The sequence below is a fragment of the Myotis lucifugus genome, unplaced genomic scaffold (assembly GCF_000147115.1).
Source record: "Myotis lucifugus unplaced genomic scaffold, Myoluc2.0 scaffold_7, whole genome shotgun sequence".
In the NCBI taxonomy this organism is placed as follows: Eukaryota; Metazoa; Chordata; class Mammalia; order Chiroptera; family Vespertilionidae; genus Myotis; species Myotis lucifugus.
The window spans coordinates 10,738,124-10,756,405 of record NW_005871055.1 but is presented as its reverse complement, the minus strand read 5'-3'; the positions used below and the strand labels follow the sequence as shown (position 1 = coordinate 10,756,405).

General features: G+C 47.1%; 1 pseudogene; it reads left to right on the top strand.

Annotated features, from left to right (window-relative positions):
* The first annotated feature begins 8,661 nt into the window (after nucleotides 1-8,661).
* On the top strand, nucleotides 8,662-10,505 carry LOC102420822 (annotated as a pseudogene).
* The last annotated feature ends 7,777 nt before the right edge of the window (nucleotides 10,506-18,282 follow it).

Sequence of the window (18,282 nt, the reverse complement as noted above, 5' to 3'; positions counted from 1 at the left end):
CTCTTGGCATTTTAATGATGATGTGTCTTGGTGTGGTCCTCTTTGGATTCCCTTTTGTTTGGGGTTCTCTTCGCTTCTTGGACCTGTAAGTCCATTTCTTTCACCAGGTGGGGGAAGTTTTCTGCCATTATTTCTTCAAATAGGTTTTCAATATCTTGCTGTCTCTCATCTTCTGGCACCCCTATTATTCTGATATTAGTGCGCTTGAAGCTGTCCCAGAGGCTCCTTACACTATCTTCGTATTTTCGGATTCTTTTTTCATTTTGCTTTTCTGGTTGGGTGTTTTTTGCTTCTTCGTATTTCAAATCTTTGACTTGATTCTTGCACTCCTCTGGTCTGCTATTGGGTATAATATTCTTTATTTCAGTCTGTGTATGCTTACTTTCTAGTTTCTTTATCGTAGCATCGAGGGTCTCATTAGTTTTCGTGAGGCTCTCCTCGAGTTTTTTGCAAACCCTCAAAATTGCGATTTTTAGCTCCATATCCTCCATTTCTGTCATGTTTTTTTGTCTCCGCATTTTTTATGCCTTCTTGGTGCACCCCCTTGTGGTCTTTGTGCGCAGTCTTGTTCTAGTTAAGCCCAGATTGTTGTAGTTAATACTAGAGGGATTTGACCACCAGGCTGACTGGCTGCGAGAATCAGCTATGTGGAAAACTTCTGTCCTCTGGGGAGGTGCTAATCTAGCCTTTGCCTGAGGCGATCCGGCAAATGGCTCTGCGCAGGGCTTGGGCGGGGCGGGATCAACAGGGCGGGTGGAGGGAGCAGTTATGGCCGCTCTCAGTCCCGTTCCCAGAGGCTCTGCTTCTCAGAACCCCGGCAGCCACTGCAAACCTCGGAGAGAAAGCTGCCCTCAGGTTCCAACTGGTGCCGGATAATCCCGCTTCTCCCGTTTGAGTCTGGGTCCCTAGAGACTCGCCCGGATCTGGAGCCCAGAGTCTGAGACTCACTCCCGACCGAAAACGACAACCGTGCCCTCAGCCACCAGCCCGCTTTCGCGCGCACCTCGGTACCTTTGTATTTTCCACACTGCGCCTCCTCTGAGCCTCCTCTGCATTGTCTTTCCTTCTAGTTGTAGAGTCTCTCTTCAGCCAGCCTTCCTGTGGTTCTGGGTGATGTCCGTTCCGTCTTTTAGTTGTATTTTTGAAATGGTTGTTTGCGGCAGCGGTCTCCGGTGTTTACCTACGCCGCCATCTTTCCTCTCGTTCCTCTGGTTCATTCTGGCGAATTACTGGGTCTTGTCTGATTACCAGCCTGATTTTGTCCCCCTTTCCAGCAGCCTCAGTTACTGTGACAAAACCCTGTACCTTTGTGGCAGGGTCCTCACGCTCACCCACACGGGCGGTTTTGCGGGTCCCGGTGGAGAAACCCTTGCCTGCCTGGTCCTAGGAAAGGTGCCTTCACTCTTTTCAAAGTGGGAATGTTGCTCTCATAAGAGTTTTCAAAGGGATTTTTAAAAAGGGGGATGAGGTAAGGAGGGCAAAGAATACAAGATGCTTTTATTTATTTTTATTTTTAAAAAATCTTTATTGTTGAAAGTATTACATATGTCTTCTTGTTTCCCCCATTGACCCCTTCTAGCCCACCCCCGCCCACTGCCCAGGGCTTCACCACCCTATTGTCTGTGTCCATGGGTTATGCATATATGCATACATGGTCTTTGGTTGATTATCCCCCCCCTCAAACCCCCCTTCCCCTCCTCCCCGCCCCCCACCTTCGCTCTGAGATTCCATAGTTACGAGGAGCTTTTAAACCACAGTGCAATTCTGATTACTGGTACAAGAGCAAGATTTGTTGTTGTTACTGTTGCTAAAGCTGTGTTGTCATTCAGCCACTGGCACCTTGAAGTTATAGAAAGAGCATGGACTTTCAAACAAGACATAGCTTAGCTTCACTTGCATTAATGGCTTTTGTTATGAAAAAGACAAAGATGCTCTTATTGGCTGACTCCAACTGCATTTTGGGCAAGTGAAGGAGCATTCTCTCCCAACCCCAGATCACATGGGTTTGATCTGACAGGTGAGGGCACCCAAGGACAACTATAACATCTGCCAAGGTCAAAGAAGTAAATTCTGCTTGGGGCTCTGGGCTGGCCTGCTCGTGGCACCACAGTGCTCTGTATGGTGCACTGCACAGTTTTTGCTTGGCCTGGAGTCACTTCTTTCCCTGGTTATCTGTGTACAACTCTGGAACTTGCATAAACCAGTTTTGTATGTTTTGGCCCGGCTGCATGCAGTGTCATTAATGTAGGTGTGTTTTTGGTCTCTGGATGTAAATACCATGCAGTAGCAAATCTACTTAACATCAGGTTAGGGTTGGAGGCCTTTTGTAAACACATTTGTCTGGAAGTTCAGGATGACATTAAACAGTGGCCACTAACATCCCCTCTTGCCACGTTGTGAAATGAAGTTCCTGGGGCTGTAGCTCTGTGTCTATGTGTCAGTCCTCAGTGAGGAGCCCTCATGCTTTAGAAGGTGAGATGAAGACTCTGTTGTGTGTTTCCAGAGGTAGTGCCCGGGGGAAGCTTGGACCCTGCATAACTGTACTTCTATCTCAGCTGCATGCACAGTCTCTGTGTATTTTCAAGGAGCTGATAGGCTCTTTTAGGCGGGTAGGGGGTGCTTTATAAACAAATCAACCCCTGAATGGCCATCAACGTGGGGCACTTCTCTTTATCAGTAGCCTCATCTCAACCTAGAGGCTCACTCCTGTCTGTAGCTTTAAGAGAAAAGGCCTCTTAAAGTATGGTAGCAATCATCCCAGGTAGAAACTATAGTTTAACTCCAGCCCTAACTGGTTTGGCTCAGTGGATAGAGCGTCGGCCTGTGGACTAAGGAGTCCCAGGTTCAATTCGGTCAGGGGCATGTACCTTGGTTGTGGGCACATCCCCATGGGGGGTGTGCAGGAGGCAGCTGATTGATGTTTCTCTCTCATCGATGTTTCTAACTCTCTATTCCCTCTCCCTTCCTCTCTGTAGAAAATCAATAAAATATATTTTTAAAAAACTATAGTTTAACTCTAACCCTGCTGTTTGGCTTAACAATAGAAAAGTTATTTTGATATTCTGAATTATATAAAATATCGCATTGAGTGTGATCTTACTGGTTTTAGAAAGCAAATTCCTCTGTACCTGGAAACCAGGACTGGCTCTGTTGCAAAGACCACAGCTCCCTCTTAACATTTTTTACAAGCAGGTCACGGTTTAGCCAGGGGTGAAGAGCCTAACCTTTCTAAGGTATGAGCCTGTGACCTTTCGGGGGTATGGGTCTGTAACCTGTGACCTTTCTAAGGTATGAGTCTGTGACCTATGTTGAGAAATGGAGCGACGAACTTTGTGTGTGTTTAGCCAACCATTTTTGTGGTTTTTGTGAATAAAAGCTTACTTCTACATCTGGTCGGGGCTACAGTTCGGTCTTTGCTATGACAGGGTGCTGTAACTGCAGTCGCTGGCCAGCTAATAAAGGCTCCTAAATTCTACCCTTTGGCTCTGGTGGTTGTCTCTTACGGGTTGCCCCATAACACTCTGAGTTCCCATGAGTTTGGAGGCACTCTGAGCATCTGTCACCTGGAGTCCTTCCGGCCTGACTTCCTCCCAGGTCAGAAGGCGCTGGCTGCGCCCTCTGCTGGGCAAAGAGGGGAAAGCCCTTATTCTGCCGTGTCCCTTTGGGCACTTCCGGTTTTATTTTCACTGGAGCCTTGGATGATCAGAGGGTGTGCAACTTGTGGATCCTGCCCTCATCTGTGATGCCCAGTGCCATTCTCATTGTGCCCCATGTCGCCCTCTCCATGCTGGGGGCCAGGGAGCCTGCGGACTCAGACACTGGGGCAGGCAAGGTATTCCGTGGCGCTCCTCCCCCTCTGCTTTCCCCAGGCCATGACTCCTCAGTCACTCCCACCCACAAAGCTAATGTTTAGACACAAGTAAACACAGCTGAAAGCCAAAAGAACCCATTCATAAGCTCAGGCCATCCACCAACCAGGACTTCCCTTAATGTCCGTGACACTAATTCCTGAGCAGGATGCTTGAGAAGAATGTCCAGGTTCCAGTCTAAAAAGTAAGCCAAGCCTACAAAGGCAGTTAGGGGAAAGCAAGACTGCACTCATGGAGGAGAATGACCTGGCACCTCTCCGCAGAGGCGTACCCCCCCCCCCCCCCCCCCCCCAAGACACATACACACGGGGACCGCACGGCTGGCTCAGGCCCACGATAGCCTAGCATGGCAGACAGCTTCGTTCTCTTCCGTGAGCACCAAAGACCTGAATCCAGGGCCCCTCCACTCCTCCCACACAAGGGCTTCTGAGGCTTTGTTCCTGGGGCCTTGGCAGAGGTGGAAAGAGCTTGTGAAAAAACCATGGGGATGACCATGGCTGTCAGCAGGACAGTGCTTTGGGTCTGTCAGCAGCCAGGTCTCACATGTTGGAGAGCCCCAGGTTCTGACCGGCGCGGCTTCCCTGGGGTGCTGCAGAACTCGCTCCCTGAACAGAGGATGGCTTATCAAATACGTACGCCTCTAAAAGTGGCAAAATATTCCCTTAACCAGAAATGGCAGGAAGAGGACTTCCTTCCTTCCTTCCTTCCTTCCTTCCTTCCTTCCTTCCTTCTATCCTTCGGTCCTTACTTTCCTTCCTTTCTCTATTGATATTTTATATCTTATTTCACAACGAATTTGGAGGGTCTTTAAATATTTGATACAATACGATAAAAGGAAAATATATAGTTAAAAACAGAACTGTAGGAAAAGCTATGATGGCTGAAAAGCAGAGGAGCAGGGGTTCTGTTATTTTTTCCTACTCCACTGGTGAGGAATTACGTATGTTCATTCTCACTTGCCCCGCCCCCACCCCCATTGCAATGAAGAGTATCAGTAATGGGTCCTAAATAATTGCTAACACCTGGACTAAATTTTTGGCTTTGGGTTTTCTTGCCACCAAAGCAGTAAGAAAAAATATGATGATCAACAATAAGTTGCACATTTTCCATGGAGTAAAACATATGCTCTCTCAGGAAAAATACAGATAAGTCTGAAAGAACATGTTCATGTGAATCAATCCACAGAGGGGACACAGTGATTCAGGGTGACATCATCAGCATGCTACACAAATGCATTAGAAAGCTCTGAGTGATCATTTACCAGGGCCTCCCTCAATGGATGGTGAGATGGTTATGACAAAGCACATTTTAGGAAAATAGTTGGGGCCAACCCAAATGGTCCACAACTCTGGTTGCCTAGGGTCTGGCCTAATCCAGAGATGACGTCCACACTGTTTAGGAAGCGATGGGCGGCATACCCCTCATGTGATTCCCTGTTACTATCATTTCCCTCATCTGGGCTTTTGATAGAATGTGAGCATAAGAAGCTCAGGTTTGTAACCGCTGGCAGGGCCCTGGGGTGCAGACTTTGTACACTGATGTGAAGTGGCTGCATGTACCTGCAGACTGAAAGCACCTGGCCAGGACTGACCCAAAGGGACAACCACCCCTCCTCTGTAGGCAGGTCATAATCAATTGTTTCTATCTGAGAAAAGACTGCAGCAAAAATAACTAGACATTGAAGTCATTTGATTTGCTTTGCTACATTGGGCATCATGCTAAGAACCACCTTGTTCCATTCTTTGCCTGAATCAGTAGAGATGGTAGTTGAAATGGGGACCATTTCACTTCTTTCCATGATGAGTGCAGAGAGATCTGACTCAAAAGTGACCAATGTTCATGAGACTCATTTAAATAGGCACATTCTCTGTAACTGGCCTGGTCTACCACTTCCGTAAGTCAAAATGGGAAAAGCAGTAATTTGAAATTGTATTTTGCCAAACAACTGAGAGCTCAGTTTGAGAAAACAGTTGTCATTTCCCCCTTCATGTGCCACATGGAATGAGCCTGACAGAAAGTAATTGCAGAGCCTTTCATGTGACTCACCTAAGGGCCACTCAGCTGTCCCCACAAGGCTCATAAGAGAAAATAAGTTTTCTTCTTTTTCGGTTTTGGGTTTATGCATATCCACAAAACCTCATTCCTATGGAGCAAACTAGCCTTTCAATATCCCATGTGTGGAAGTGTGTATAAGATCTACTAGGCAACGAATACAAGATGGAATCTGCACCTGGATACCACAGAAATTATAAAAAGTATTTTAAGATACATAACAAGAAAAATAATGTACCACAGTGAGATACCATCTCACACCCGTAAGGATGGCTACTATAACATAACAACAACAAAACAACCCAGAAAATAACAAGTGTAGATGAGGATGTAAAGAAATTAGAACAGACACAGAACCTAGAGATAGAACCTAGAGACAGAACCTAAAGAGAGAACCTAGTGAGAGAACATGGCAAAAGATCCTGGACAGAACCTGGCTACAGAACTTCGCTGGAGAACCTAGCGAGAGAAGATGGCTACAGAATCTGGCGGGAGAACCTTGCTATGCTGATCAACTGAACGCAGCCTCTATGTCATTCCTTCTTCGCCAACTCCGTCCACACCTTTGGGGACCCCTGGACCTGTTGGGGTTGGACCCCAGCATCTGGCGCCCAAACAGGGACCCCTAGGTAAGCCCCACTCTCGGGACGGATAGGACTCCACCGTAGAAAGAGGGTGGATAGTCTTCGCCGACTCCGTCCACACCTTTGGGAACCCCTGGAACAGGATTCCCCTAGGTAAGCCCCCGCCATTGAGAACCCCCACACTCAGGACGGATAGGACTCCACCAGGGTGCTACAGACCCCCCTATAGAGGATAAGTAGGGTAAGAAGGTGGATAGTACAGAACTTAGATTGAGAAGATGTGCCATACTGAGTCCAAAGAAAGAAGACTCTGTATTGATCTTTAGATTAAGAAGATGTGCCATACTGAGTCTAAAGAAAGAAGACTCCGTATTGATCTTTTAACACACATGCTTGCTAGCAGAGGAGTTAAGGTTACTCCCAGTCAGACGGAATGTTTTATACAAGAAGTATGTCCATGCTTTTCTGAGGAAGGAAAGGTAAATGTAAAGGCATGGGAGAAGGTAGGCCCAAGGAACCTTATCCTTAACCCGACTGCAGCCTTTCCACCCTGGGAAAGTGCAGGATTGGCAAGCTCTCCCTGGGGTGATAGAACAGGACTCAGGTAATAGCGGAAAGCGCCAATCCTACTCTTAAAATGGATACAAGAGAGCATTTGGGGTTTTTCTTTTTAATGTCTGCTTTGGATTGAGTAAATGCATTATGTGCGTCACCACAATGGACCCAGAGAAGCTCCTTGTCTCATTGTTCCAAAGACTTAGAGTTGCCCCAATGACAGAAAAGTGGAAAAAAGAAGAAAAGAAAGGCTATGCAAGGGACTGAGGTGCCAACATGGGGTCAGCTGAAGAAGTTAACAACTGAGGCCCAACAGATGGTAGAAATGCAAGAAGTGGAAGCTACTCTCTCAGCCAAGTCTGAGGACTCTGAGTAAATCAGCAAAAGAAACTTTCATTTAGCAGAAACTCACTTATTTCATCAAATGGAAAGACTTACTTACAGGAGCCTGGAAGGGACCTGATGTACTTTTAACCTGGGGGAGAGGAGACGCTTGTATGTTTCCACAGGATGCAGACTCACCTGTGTTGATTCCAGACCGTCTAATCCGACCTTATATCACACCACCCTCCGTCTCCTCCTCATCCTCCTCCTCCCTGGTATCATCCATATCGTCCGACCCAGAGGGCACAGCTGACTCCTCCCCCAGACACCGATACCACCATCAAGCACGGCCCTCATGAACCCTTTGATGCAGCCTTTCAACTCGCTGATGCTTCGGGAAGCCCATCGCCATTGACGCCGCCCGCTAGCCAGATCAACAAGGACAACCAAACCCCCGACTTGAGGACAGCCGAAATCCCTTGTCTGAAGAGGCCAGCAACCTTCTACAGGAACAAGGCTCCTTGTGCACTCCATCCACTATGTTTATAGCTATGCTCGCTATCACCGCTTGCCAGTCTTCTCCTGAGTCTTCAACAACCCAATCCGAGAGGTGGCCGCTGATTTACATGCGCTATCATTTAAAAAAATAAAAAAGGGGGAATTTTCTGGGAGCTGGTCCATCCTTGCTGCTTGACACGGTCGCTGCAGGGAAGAAACATCTGCACAGCACATGTTTCAAGGGACCTGGCGTCTATGGCATACTGTTCTTAATATGTTTGCTCCCCTTCTTGGTGCTATGTGTTCTAACCAAGGTCACCTCTCCCAGAAAGGTTGTTTCCCCAGGTAGGGATTTTCCCCTGAAGTTAGGGAGGGAATAAAGCCCCTTAACTGAATGCCAGGCGGGTAGTTAATCACTTTAACTAAGAACAATCACGCTTAAGCTACATAATCTTTACTCCCTGGAGTGGAGATAAGAAACACCCTAACCTTTGGAATGGAAATTGATAGGATTAAAATCAACTGGTATAAATACAGATGTAACAAGGCAGTAAGAGACAGAACTTGGCTGGAGATCCTGGCTAGAGATCCTGGCTAGGCTGCTGGTCGACTGAAGGCTGTCTCCGTGTCAATCCTTCTTGGCCGATTCCGTGCACACCTTTGGGGACCCCCGGACCTGCTGGGGTCTGCCCCTGCCCCGCCCCGCAGCTGCGTAGGGAAGCAGAGCCTCGGAGGAGGGAGACGCTAGGGGCGGACCGGAGCTCCTGGCGATGCGCCTCATGGCTGAATCTGCCGGGCTGTCCCTGGCCGGTGGCAAGGCCCGGGCCCACCACGCCTCTCGAAAGGCCGCAGGCACTAAACAGACAAGTACCTTGAAACAGGAAGGTGCTTCTAAAAGGAAAGCAGAACTAGAAGAGACTGTGAGAAAGAAGATTGAGTTTGAGAGAAAAGCTCTACATATTGTTGAACAGCTTTTAGAAGAGAATATTACAGAAGAATTCTTCATGGAGTGTGGGAAGTATATCACACCTGCTCGCTACAGCGATGTCGTGGATGAACGTTCTATTATCAAGCTCTGTGGTTATCCCTTATGTCACAAGAAGCTAGGGATTGTACCAAAGCAGAAATATAAAATTTCTAACAAGACAAACAAAGTCTATGATATTACTGAAAGAAAGTGTTTTTGCAGCAATTTTTGTTATAAAGCATCCAAGTTTTTTGAAGCACAAATTCCTCAAACTCCAGTATGGGTTCGAGAAGAAGAAAGGCACCCTGATTTTCAGCTGCTACGGGAGGGACAACGTGGCCATTCTGGAGAAGAAGTACAGTTATGCAGTAAGACCATTAAAACATCAGATGTTGACAATCCTGGCCATATTGAGAAGCAATATGAATCTAATTTTTCTAGCATTCCTAGTGATAGTAGCAGTGATGACGAGCAAGACTTTATTTCCTCCATTCTACCAGGAAACAGACCAAATGCAACGGGTATAAGGCAACAGCTGCACAAAGAAAGCATCATGAAGAAGAAAGCTTGTCAAAAATCGAACTTCAAACAAAAAGACAAAGAACAGGCAGTAATAAGTATTACTGAGCAGTTAGGCAATTGCAGATTAGATAGTCAGGAGAAAGCTGCTACTTGTGAACTTCCTTTACAGACGGTAAATACTCAGGTTTCTTTCAATAGTCCTTCAAGAAACAACGTGGATGCTCCAGAAATCCCTGAAAATAGATACAATAGTTCAGAAATAACTTTAGTAGGCATAAGTAAGAAAAGTGCTGGACATCTTAAGAGGAAATTTGGCAAATCAAACCAAATTTCTCGGTCAGCTTCTAGTTCAGTGCAGGTGTGCCCTGAAGTTGCAAAGGCAAACTTACTCAAAGTTCTGAAGGAGACTCTGATTGAGTGGAAGACGGAAGCAACTTTGAGGTTTTTGTACGGCCAGAATTATGCTTCTGTGTGTCTAAAACCCGCTTCAGTCCCTCTGGTTAAAGAAGAGGAGCTTGATGAAGATGACATAAACTCTGACCCAGATAGTCATTCCCCCGCCTTGCAGGAATCTCAGGACAGCTTGGATGAGTCTTTGCCTTTCAGGGCCTCAGATACAGCCATTAAACCACTGCCAAGTTATGAGAGCTTGAAAAAGGAAAATGAAACATTAACCCTAAGGATCAGAGAGTTTTATAGAGGACAGTATGTTTTAAATGAAGAAACCACCAAATCACAAGACTCAGAAGAGCACGATCGCACCTTTCCACTGATAGATTCAAGTTCTCAGAACCAGATTAGAGAACGCATCGTACTCCAAAAATTGAGTAAAGTATTGCCGGGACTTTTGGGGCCGCTTCAGATGACATCAGGACATATTTGCACACCACTTAAAAATCTTGTTCGAACTTTCAGATTAACAAATAGAAATATTATCCACAAACCTGCAGAATGGACCTTAATTGCTATGGTGTTGCTTTCATTACTGACGCCGATTCTTGGCATTCAGAAGCATTCTCGGGAAAATATGGTGTTTACGCAGTTTCTAGCTACCCTGCTTGAAGAATTACATTTAAAGAATGAAGACCTTGAAAATTTAACCATCATATTTAGAACTGGCTGTTAAACAGAGTGGTGTACTTCATGAAGAAGGAAGAGAAAATGAACTGTACACCATTTGTAGAATTCTGGCCACAATAAAGGTCTGGTGATGACTGACAGCTAGCTTTGTTCCAAGAAAAACCTTTACCTTCTCAGATTTCAACCCCTTCCCTCCAAGCCCCTAACTATACAGAGTGACTTCCCAGGTAGAGGGGAACCATGATTCCAACAAGGATATACAAGTCCTTGCATCCCTGGCTATAAGACATAGGATTTTTATTAAAAAAAAAAAAAAATAGACAGAGACAGGGAAGATTCCTCAGGGAAGGAACGACCTAAGACAGGCACAGTCGCAGAGGGGCCATCAGGAGACAGCTTGGGGGTCAACAGAGGTGGGACACAGACCCTCACCACCCCCCCTCCCCCCCCCTCGCTCATCAACTTTGCAGAGGCCTGAACCCTCACCCCTTCTGAGGGAGGTCTCCTGCCCCCATGGCTGCTTCCTGCCTCCCACGCCCAGCTCGGATCGGGACCCAGGTAAAGACAGAGACTGGCTGACAGCAGCTGCCCTCTTACTGCAACGAGACTTGTTTCCCATTTCTACCTTGGACCACAGGGAAAGGGGGCAGCTGAAGGAAAGGGCTGTGTCAGGATGCTGCCTTCTTCCCTGTCTTCTCCCTCTTTTTTCTAAACACTCCCATGCCTTGTAGTTCTTTTGCTTTCTCTTCTTTTTCTCTCTGCTACCCTCCATCTCCGCCTCCTCCTCCTCCCCGGTATCATCCATATCGGTCGACCCAGAGGACACCAGCTGACTCCTCCCCCAGACACCGACACCACCATCAAGCACGGCCCTCATGAACCCTTTGATGCAGCCTTTCAACTCGCTGATGCTTTGGGAAGCCCATCGCCATTGACGCCGCCCGCTAGCCAGATCAACAAGGACAACCAAACCCCCGACTTGAGGACAGCCGAAATCCCTTGTCTGAAGAGGCCAGCAACCTTCTACAGGAACAAGGCTCCTTGTGCACTCCATCCACTATGTTTATAGCTATGCTCGCTATCACCGCTTGCCAGTCTTCTCCTGAGTCTTCAACAACCCAATCCGAGAGGTGGCCGCTGATTTACATGCGCTATCATTTAAAAAAATAAAAAAGGGGGAATTTTCTGGGAGCTGGTCCATCCTTGCTGCTTGACACGGTCGCTGCAGGGAAGAAACATCTGCACAGCACATGTTTCAAGGGACCTGGCGTCTATGGCATACTGTTCTTAATATGTTTGCTCCCCTTCTTGGTGCTATGTGTTCTAACCAAGGTCACCTCTCCCAGAAAGGTTGTTTCCCCAGGTAGGGATTTTCCCCTGAAGTTAGGGAGGGAATAAAGCCCCTTAACTGAATGCCAGGCGGGTAGTTAATCACTTTAACTAAGAACAATCACGCTTAAGCTACATAATCTTTACTCCCTGGAATGGAGATAAGAAACACCCTAACCTTTGGAATAGAAATTGATAGGATTAAAATCAACTGGTATAAATACAGATGTAACAAGACAACAGAACACAGAACCTAGAGACAGAACCTAAAGAGAGAACCTAGTGAGAGAACATGGCAAAAGATCCTGGACAGAACCTGGCTACAGAACTTCGCTGGAGAACCTAGCGAGAGAAGATGGCTACAGAATCTGGCGGGAGAACCTTGCTATGCTGATCAACTGAACGCAGCCTCCATGTCATTCCTTCTTCGCCAACTCCGTCCACACCTTTGGGGACCCCTGGACCTGCTGGGGTTGGACCCCAGCAGATGAGGGCTGCGCAAGAGACCAAGGTGCCAACATGGGGTCAGCTGAAGAAGTTAACGATTGAGGCCCAGCAGATGGTAGAAAAGCAAGAAGTGGAAGCTACTCCCTCAACCATGATTCTGGCTATGTTAGCATTGGTCAGCTGCCAGTCTTGCACAGCCAAGTTCGAGGACTCTAAGTAAATCAGCAAAAGAAACTTTCATTTAGCAGAAAAATGTTGCTGTAGTTTGATTTCTCTCTTATTGCTTTGTTGCATTGGCATTGTTTTGTTAATAGCCAGAGCTTTGTTCTTGATGTTTAAGTTTTACTTTCAATATAGTAGCTTAAAAATAAAAGAAGGCTGAGATGTAGGGAGCGTCTATAGGGTTAAGCCTCGGACTGACCTGTTGGCAAAGCCACAAACAAGTCCCAGCTTAGAGGTCACAGCCCTCTTAGCATAATTAAGCTTGACCTTATGATGCTCCCTAGATCCTATCTGGGTAGCTAATGGGCTACAGGAAGTGCAGCAAGTGCTGCCAAAACAAGTGAAACTCACAAGAACATTGTAACTATGGTGACCACTACCTTGTTTACCTCTGGCTACAGAATAAAGGCTCAGCTTGCCCTCTAGGTCTCTCTCTGTGGCCTCAGCCAGGCACAGGAGGTCCACCTAGACCCAGCTTAAAAAAAAAAAAAAAGAAAGAAATTAGAACGCTTGTGCACTGTTTCTGGGAATGTAAAATGTTTCCAGTGGGAAACAGTATGGAGGTACCTTTAAAAATTATAAATAGTTATAAATTATAAATATGATGCAGCAATTTCACTTCTGGTCATATACCCAAAAGAATAGAAAGTATAGTCTTGAAAAGATATTTGTACACCAATGTTCACTGCAGTATTATTCACGATAGGCATAATAGGCCAAGTGTCCATGGACAGATGAGTGGATAAACAAAAATGTGATATGTAAATACAATGGAATATTATTCAGCCTTAGGAAGGAAGGAAATTCTGACATGTGCTACAACACAGATGAACCTTGAAGACATTATGCTAAGTGAAATAAATCAGTCACAAAAGGATAAATACTGTATGATTCCATTTATATGAGGTACCTAGAGCAGTCAAATTCGTAGAGACAGAAAGTAGAACGGTAGTTGTCAGGGGCTATGGGGGAGGTTGAATGTGGAGGGGATGTTTAACAGGCACAGACTTTCAGTTTTTTAAGATGAAGAGAGTTCTGGAGGTGGATGGTGGTGATGGTTATACAATAACGTGAATGTACTTAATATCACTTAACTGTGCACTTAACCATGGCCAAGATGGTAAATCAATGTTGTATTTTACCACAATTAAAAGTAAAATAATGTGTCCCTTAGTCCTGCCAAGCCTCCCCAGAATGATGGGCTCTCCCAGGAGGCAGCAGGTGGCAAGTGCAGGGTCGCTTGGTCATTCCATGTATGTGTATATTCATGCTCACAGTCTCAAAACTCCATTCACTCTCTGTTGACCGAAGGTCTTAGTGTCCCACCTTTGCTCTCCCAGTGCCTCTGGCTTGGTGGGGTGGGTGGAGGAGAGGAGAAATACTGGTGGGAACTACTGGTATAAGCTACCCAGTTGAATGCAGGAACCAATCAACCAAACAAAAAGGGGGAGGAGATGGAAGTGGAAGTTTACAGCTCCAAGGAAGTGATTAAAAGAAGAAACCAAGGAGAAGCCACCATGAGAAGTGTCCCGTTTTGTCAGAAAAGGGGTTAAGTGTGTGGAGTCTGGACCCAGGTTGGAATCCTGGCTCTGCTACTTTATAGATTCTAGTGTGATTTTGGACATGCCATTGAAATTCTCTGTGCCTCAGTCTCCTCATCTGAAATGAGCTTAGAACAGTGCTCCATGTGCCTATGAGCCAGGCAGGATGATTACATGGAGTGTAAGCATTTGTTAAATAGCAGAAAAGTTTCTTTAATTCATCCTCTCTACCATACTGAGAGGTACAGGGGAAACTGAGGCTCAGAGAGGTGAGGTGTCTCATCTGAAGAGGGCCAGAACCACACGCAGGTCTCTGACTCTGGGTCCCACTTCCTGCCCTGCAGCTCCACTCTCTCCCTGCCTCCTTGGTGACCTTTCTTAGAGCCATGGGAAGTAGGCAGTGCGGGGAAGCGCATGAGGGTGAGCACGCAACCTCTGGAGCAACGACTCCTGCCCCTGCCCCTGCTCCTGCCCCTGCACTCAGAACGGAACCTGCACTATGAAACAAGAGCCTAGAACAGACTGCCTGAGAGTTTCAAACCAATGCACGCCCCTCTGTGGGAAAGCATTTCCTTCATTTGCTCGTTATGTGGAGACTGACCTGCCCAGGCCTCATGACTGCCCTGCGCTTGGCCCATCTCATCACCATCGTGTCTAGTTCTTGGAAGGTGGACAAGGCTAGGGAGGGAAGGTGGACCTTTGCATGTTTTTTATTTGAGTAAGTGATTCATGCACATAGTAAAAATTCGAAGGCACCAGAGGATATTCAGTGTAAACTGAATCTTTCTTCCACCCCTACTCTCCAGTGCCTGAAGCTCTTACCAGAGACCTCCACTATGATTAGTTTCCTATGAAAGGAAGGAAACCCTAAAATCAAATGACTTTGCTCCCTAGGGAGTTGGTTCAGATGGCCAACAGACAGCAACAGAGCAAGCCAGTCTGTAAGAGCTGGTGGGCATCAAGAGACTCAGGCACCCCTCAGAAATGGGGTTTCTAAATGGGGTTCAGCTTCCCACTGTGACTGTGTGGGTAGGTCATTGTCTGCCATGTCCAGCTGCCTTGGGCTGCTTCTCTCGGCTGTGAGTGTGAACCCCAGAAAACAGTCCCTTTGGGCTGCTTCTAAGCCTTTCATGCTGAAGGCTGGGAGCCCCCACCTCTCCTTGTTGTTATGGAGGGAAGAGACCAGTTCCTTAATCGTGCACAGACAGGGAGAGGCCCTGTGCATGATCTACACTGAGGAATAACAGAGATTAGCATTGAAGATCTTCCCCACCCCTTGCCTCATCCTCTCTTCCTTTTCCTTCCTTTCCTTTTGCTTTCATTCCTCTTCCCCGCCCCCAAGTGCACACTAGACACATACAATAAGCAGTGCCTGGGCTTCCTATGGATTTATGATTTACAGTTATTCCTCTTATTATCTAAGTGGCTTTGCCAGGTAAAATATTAAGGCATCACTGCCATTATAACCTTTTCTTCCATGATCTCATTGGCAGCTGGTGTTGCCATGACAACCAGGCTGGAGAACTGGTACTGAGCTTCTGTGGAAGATTATGTGAACACTGGTGTGTGTGTGTGTGTGTGTGTGTGTGTGTGCGCGCAGACTTTCCATCATGTATATCTGTTGTGTGAAAGCAATGGATGGATTTCTTAGTCCACACCTTCTGCTTCTCTTTCCAATTTGGTCAAAATTAGCTTCAGGGCTCTAAATCAATAGGAAGGAAACTTTGGAGGATGATTTCTTTGTTTGGTTTTTGAGTAGCAAATTGGAACCAGAGACACATAAGAATTATTTAGACACTTTCTACCCATGTGAAATGAAGCAGTTACACCCACTTGATGGGCTCCTTGGGCCCAGCCAGCATAGCTCAGCGGTTGAGTGTTGACCTATGAACCAGGAGGTCATGGTTTGATTCCAGGTCAGGGCACATGCTTGGGTTGTGGGCTCAATCCCCAGTAGGGGGGGGGGGGGAGGTGCAGGAGGCAGCCAATCAATGATTTTCTCTCATCATTGATGTTTCTATCTCTCTATCCCTCAAATTTCTTCTCTGACATCAATAAAAATATATTTTTTTTAAAAGCTCCTTGGGCCTAACTTATTTAACATCTTCATAATTATCTTATTAGACATAGAAAGTCAGAGCTGGGAAGGGCCGCAGATGTCATCTATCTGATCCCCTTTTATTTAGATGAGAAAACAGGCCCAGCGAGACTCAGTGACTTGCTCCCGTATAGTATGGCACAGTGGGGAAGGGTGTGGGTTCTGGAATCATCCTGCCTGGCTCCAATCCTGGCTCCATCACATCTGTACTGTGACCTCAGCCAAGTGACTTACCCCTCTAAGTCCGTTTGCTGATCTGTAAAATGGGGATGATATTGAGAGCAACCTTCCTAGGTCATTGTAAGGAGTAAGTGCGGTAATCCATGGTGGTTGGCACATATTAAACCCTCAATAAATTCTATCACTATTATCCTGGGTCACACTGGGAATCCGTAGAGAAATAGGAATAAAATCCAGCTCAGCCAACTCCTACTTAAACTGGAGCCTTTTCCTATTAATCCCATCATGTCCTTTGTTGTTGTTGTTTTGTTTGTTTGTTTGTGTCATCCAGGGGAGATGGAAACCCCTTCTGAGATGGGGGTTGTCTTTTCTTAAAACCTCTATGGAGTGTGTATAACGTCTACACTAGGCACCCTGTGGGTATATGTTGATTTGAGGATAAACATCACATACTGCCTGCACTCATGGAACACCGAGTCAATAATGACCACAGCGTGGCTGGAGTGAGGAGGAAGGAATGACAAGAAAACGTAAGGAAGTGAACATTTGTGATAACCTCGTGTGACACCAGACATTTGCTGAAGTCTTTACAAATGTGTTTAACCTCAGAACCACCCCCATGGAGTGAGCCTGTTCATTCCCATTCTACACATAAGAAAGCTGAGACTGAGCAGGTATGCAGTATGGCTGGGTTCACATGGCAGGCTGAGAGCTGGGGTCCCACCCACTCTCTGACTTCAAGGTGCTGGGGATGCCTTCGATAGACTCTGCTTCAGAACAAGTTCTCAGCCCCACTGAGAACCAAAAGCTTATTCCCTGAGGGGATGAGAGGGATTCAGAACACCCTTTCCCTCTCTTGCACAAAGCAGAGAGTACAAAGCGCATTTGTGTAATATTATCCCAACCAAACTGGACAGGCTTTGAAAACCACACCAGGCTGGGTGGTTCTGCAGAATGGCACTCGTTTAAACTTCCTTTCATCGCTCTGTCAGGAAGAAGAGCAATGCAGTGGAACCTCACAGTCCTCTTCAGAGGAGCAACTGTTCTAGGAAATTTATTTCAAAAGGTGTACTAGAGTAAAAACAGGTCCACTTGGGAGGAGGGGCAATGATCCTATATCCTAGGTAATGAGGCCATTAAATCTCCTGGTCTCTGCACATCTTATGTAAGAGGGCTCAGTCTCTGTCGAGTTGGGTAAACCAGAACAAGATTTAATGGAGATGTAGGTTGGCACAGCAACCATCCTTTGTCTTCTTCTTTTTTTAAAACTTATGCTGTATGTTTATTTGGGTTTGGGGAATGGGCAGGCTGAAGATTTTGAGGAGATAAAGGGGCCTCCCCGGCACTCCATGGAGCCGCAGAACTGGTGGCAAACTCCGACTTTGGAGACATTCACCTCCAGGTGGGAGACTCAGTGTTGCCTCTTGCTAGTTCCCAACACGACTCCCTGCACTTGCTGGAGAGGGGAGGTTCCTCCTACCGCTGCTGAGTTCCTGGGGGCACTGCGTGAATAAGATATGTAGGAACTTAAATGCTAGTGATTACAATAACCCCTATGATAAAACCCATTATGGACAAATCTTTTTGGTAACAATAAGCCTCATCTTCTAACTCCACATTATCCCCAAACTCTAGGAGGTGCGTTGCGGTGCCATCTTGTGTCCCAGCCATACCCACCAGGCAGTCCTGTATCCCCAGAACCTTCAGACGCGGGGTTTCTACCCGCGGCCACTGCGCGGCGGAGGGAGGCCCGCGGCAGGGCCCTGAGCCGGGCGGGAGGGGCGCTCTCCGCCGGGCAGGGGTCTTTCCCACGTGCAGAGCCGGCGGCGGCTCGGGGCCCCGCCGCACTCCCCTCCCCAGACAAGCCCGGAGCCGCGGGCCTTACATAACGGGATGACGTAACCGCTGGCCGCTCCGAGGGGCGGGGGCGGGAGCACCCCGAGCGCCGACCGCGGGACTCGGTGCCGCGCGCCCCACCACGTGCCTCACACCCCCCCCCCCCCCCGCCCCGGCG